The sequence below is a fragment of the Triticum dicoccoides genome, chromosome 3B, assembly GCF_002162155.2.
Source record: "Triticum dicoccoides isolate Atlit2015 ecotype Zavitan chromosome 3B, WEW_v2.0, whole genome shotgun sequence".
Classification (NCBI taxonomy): Eukaryota; Viridiplantae; Streptophyta; class Magnoliopsida; order Poales; family Poaceae; genus Triticum; species Triticum dicoccoides.
Window position 1 is genome coordinate 819,852,923 of NC_041385.1, and position 5,012 is coordinate 819,857,934.

Consider the following 5,012-nt stretch of genomic DNA (forward strand, 5'->3'; position numbering starts at 1 on the left):
AGATTACAAACTAGAATTTTATTCATTAGCACCAACTTGTCACAACCTTTGATGTAGTGCAAATTCTCTAGTGGATTCGGAAGGCACGAGAAGCTTTCATTATTAAAACCAGAGTTCAAAGGTCATCACATGTTTGATCTCTCTCACACTCACTCTCCCCCACGCAAGCAACCCCCAAATCCGAGCAACGCGACCATACGCTGCCGGCGTGCACTCCGCCATGGCAGGCCGCCGGAATATGCAGCGTGCTCATCACATCGCTCAGATGCGAACGACGACTTCGCCATCCGCAATACACAACCATAAGGCACTAATGTGGACGAACTTTTGCATCACCGTCACGATCCTCTACCGGGAGGTGGGGAGCCAGCTTGAGACAGGCGCCATCTCAACCTCAAGCTCGAGCTTCACCCACCGCCAGGCTCTCGCGATCCTCTCGGCGATCACTCCCATGAGGTTTCACATCTGCGATCCGTCATCAGTGATCCCGCGGTCTTCATGGCCCAGCTGGTAGAGGCAGGGTAAGCCGTCCCTCTGGCCTCGTTCGCGTACCCGCATTCACCGGCCCCGTTTCCATTGACAGAATACACGCAAGAGGAAGATTTGATGATCTTTGTCACGATGGAGCTCTCCAAGAGGACACTGTGCAATGAGGCGCCCGTCCAACAACCGGCGCTGCGCGTGCCCGGCTTTGTGTATGCGCAGCCCTACGAAATAACATAATTGTACAAAGAATTTTGTCTTACATTTTTTTCATGGTTAGCAACATTCATGTGTATCGCTTTGTCTTATTTTTTTGGCGTAAATAATTTAGCTAATTGTCAGGTCATAGGCAACTAAAATATGTCCTTCTTGTCTATTTGTACTAAACTTTGATACTTCATTATAATTGATATTTTCACTAAATGTATTAATGGTCTCCTTATATGTTATTAGATTGTCTTAAATGCTAATTTTTATGTATAACTAGCATAACTAATAATGTGATCATGGTCATGCATATTTGTATTTTTCATACTATTTTATATTGTCATTACAAATATATTCTTTTATACTCAATAAAAACTAAAATTTTCAGAATAATGTTTATAGAGCTTAGGTTAAGATGTTTAAGAAGAATATTTGTTACCGTGGATTTTACTCCAAGAAAACCAAAAGTGCCAAATTACTCCAAAAAGATTATGTCCCTATTTGTATTTTTGGGTTAGCCATGCATCTTATTTCTAATAATGCGATTTTATACACTTACTTGTACATACTATCATAAAATACACGAACACCTTGGTGAATGTTTTAGATTGTTCAAATATAGAAGATAATTTGATAGAAGTTTCTAGATCATAAGGCTAATAACTTTTCGCATGACTTTTTCTTCAAAAAGAAGGATTACCCGGCCCCGCCTCTGTATCACGTGATGCACACATCCATTTTACACTAGTAGAAAACAGGGTACTAGTCCCGGTTCCAGAGGGCCTTTAGTCCCGGTTCTGGAACCGGGACAAATCAAACGGGACTAAAGCCAAAACCTTTAGTCCCAGATTGTTTACGAACCGGGACAAAAGGGGCTCCACGTGGCCGCTGCGGGGCGCCCAGACAGCAGGACCTTTAGTCCCGGTTGGTAACACCAACCGGGACCAAAAGACAGCCACGCGTCAGCAGCTCACACGCGATGGGGTTTTTTCTGAAGGCGGGGGGTAGGGGTTTTGGAGGGTTAATTTAGGGGTTTCATATTGTGTTAGCTAGCTAATAGAAAGAAGTGACATCTCTTTCTCCGTGCTTGGTCGACGCTAGCTACTATACGTATAGAGGAACTCGACACGCTAGCTAGTAAGCAAATGAAGGAACCGTTATTTACACAAGATCGTCATGAACATATACAAAGAGAAGTGACCTCTATTTCTCCAAGATTGGTCAAACAACAAGTTTTTGTATATATCTATCTGATGCTACTACATATATACAATATAACATCTCTTACAATCCCTAACATCTAAAGTCAATTTCAACTTCCACATGACATTCTCCGTCTTTATGTATGACGTGGTCATGAAAGAATCCCGCCAATTCCTCTTGACTTGCTTGTATGCAATCATGTGGTAGGAGTTCATCCCGCATCTGCCACAACTAATTTAAAGAAGGGGGTCAATACATATATATGAATGAAACTCAACACTAATGGTGGTAGTAAACAAAATTGTGAATATTGTTTATGTACTTCATATTGTTTGTCAGAGTAGGCCTACTCAAAGGTCGAGTGGCGGATGAACTCGCAAATGTAGTATCCACATAAATTATTTTCGCCTTCCTGCCACAAGCACTTTACGAGAATAGAGTTCAATTAAACTGATAATGAAGCATGATAATGGTATTGATTAAACAAGAACCAATGAGAGATGCGCAAAACTAGCTAGTACTAATTACTTTGGGGTGTGTAAATCGTAGCTCCTTTTGCAGACCCGAAACCATTCCGGTGAACTGTTTCCAAACCCTGCCAGGCAAAGGAAATGATTACTTGATATCAGCAAATGAACGAAAGTTGCCGATATGGTGCAATAATGATCGATTGAACTTACTTCTGGAGCATTGCAGTCATATCCGCATACTCCTGGGGATATTTACGTCTCGAGTCTAAGACAATTACTACTCTCTGGTCAAGCTTAATCTATAGCAAAATAAAGTGGAAACTGCGCACATATAACTCATCAATTACATTACTATAACCTCGAGTAAGCGAAACCGAATAAGCACAAGACAGTAACACTCACTTGAAGTTGTAAGGAAAGAGTATTTTCCCTTTGTTTTGATGTTGAAGTAACGATTGTAGCTAGTTGTCCTCAGTATCTTTGACTCTCTTTTTAACCGACCATTCATTTATAGTATTTGGGTTAATGAACCCAATGTCATAGATTTGTCCTTTTTTGCATTCGATGATCTTCAATCTGCATAATATAGTGAGGATAATTATATATACATGCAATGAAAGAGCTGAGCTATAGAGACTTAATTACCTAAGTAGTACTTATAGATAGTAGCAAGTCATGAGTTGTTTGTTGAGGGCATCTTGATTGACTAACTGAAATAACTCCACAAATCCAACATGCAACAACTCAACTCCAATGAGGCCGTGCTCATCTTTAATTCTCACCATCATACTATCCTTCCTAGACTTCCTACAGGTATCCATGTACCATTCATGCAATCTTCGCATCATCTTTGTTAGAGGATGATGATCAGGTTTGACAAGAGGCTTCCCGTACTCGTATATGAAGATCTCTACTGCCTCTAACATGTCAAACTCTACATCATTGCTCAGGTAATCCCCAAGATTGGTACCAGACAATAGCCCTAGATGATTAGCAACGATATCGCTAGACACCTTAAGCGGGGGCACGATTGCTTCGCCTGTTCGCCGAGCTGGGGAATTGTTTTCCCACTTCTTCATTGTGCTAATCTTGCATCACTGGAAGTACTTCCCGACCGCCATGCATCTTCATATGTCTTTTTAATATAGCAGACATAGTTGGGATCCGGCGGAGGCGGTGGTGGTTGCTTCAGGGCATCCAGAGTGCGCTTCGCTTTCACCGGATCTACTGTTTCCTTCGGAGGTGGAGGTTTCCGTTCAAAATGGGTTTGCACTTGGACTTGCACGATTTCATCGGTTTCCTAGCCAATCCTCTCATATGGTAACTTTGGAGGAGGCTTCAGGCTTGGACCAAATCTGTATTTCTGCCCGCCTCTTGTACTGCTAGCTGCCAGAGTGGCGGTGTCTCTCTTCCGCTGTTGCTGACGCAGCGTAGTCCACTGACACGCCAGAGGAGGCAGAGTGCTCCGACGCACCAGAGGAGGCAGAGTGCCCTCACGCGCCGGAGGAGGCGGAGGAGTGCCCTGATCACTCGCCAGAGATGGAGGAGGAGGAGGAGGCGGAGCGCCCCGACGTGGCGGAGGAGGAGGAGGCGTCCAGTTTGGAAGCTTGATATACTCCTTTCTCCATAGATAGGTACTCCTTCAAGCATTTTCCAGATGAATCTCCCCTTCACCTGTAGGGTAGTCAAGCTCCAGCTCCTTAAATCCCTCCATTACTTCATCCATCGTCACAACAGCATAGCCATGTGGAATCGGACGGCAATGAAAAGTTCCCTCAGCTTCAGGAGGTACAATAGAGCCGACCACCACCTTCAAGGTCAGGTTCTGGCATTTCGTCATTAGCTCACAATGTTCAGCCTCCGTGATACTATCCACGGGGTAGCGAGGAGCCATGAAATTAGGCTGAACGAGCTCCGTGGAAGCCACGCTACTTCTTGTTGGAGATATGCCCTACAGGCAATCATGTATGATCATATTTCCTATGTGTTTATGAATAAAGATAGTCCTTGGACATTATCAATGATGTGTATCGGCAAGTACGTGACTTGTTTGTGGGACTATGCATTGTATGGTGACTGTCCTAAAAGGTCCCTAGTCGAAAGGGCTGTGTGGACGCGCAGCCGACTAGACTAGCATATGAAACGGTCGATGGCTTGGTCTCACTGGCCATGGAGCATTGGATGCTAACCGGATAATATGGACTTGGAAACACTACAAAAAAAAAGACACATCCGTGACATTTTGGGCCGAATGAAATTTTTTTCTGTCGTACATATGACACTTCTATGACGATAATTGTGACAAAACCCGGTATCATCATAGATGTGGTGGGCTCCTACTTCTATGACAAAAAATCATGACAGAAAATGGGCTTTTCGTCCTAGGCGGACCGGTTTACCGGTTACGGTGGGAGGTCGGGGGCGGATCGATGCACGTTTCTCTCATACGTACGCGCGTGTGTGCGAGGCGTTGGCTCTAACTGAAGTCGAGCGAGGCGTTACGCTCTAACTGAACCCGAGCGATTGCACTGCAGGCTACGCGTTACTAAACTCGAGCGATCGATCGATGGCTATTAACTGAACCCGATGGAGCGATTCCTTCGGTACTGCTGCTAACTGAAGCCGATCGATTGGATAAACAGTGAGCGT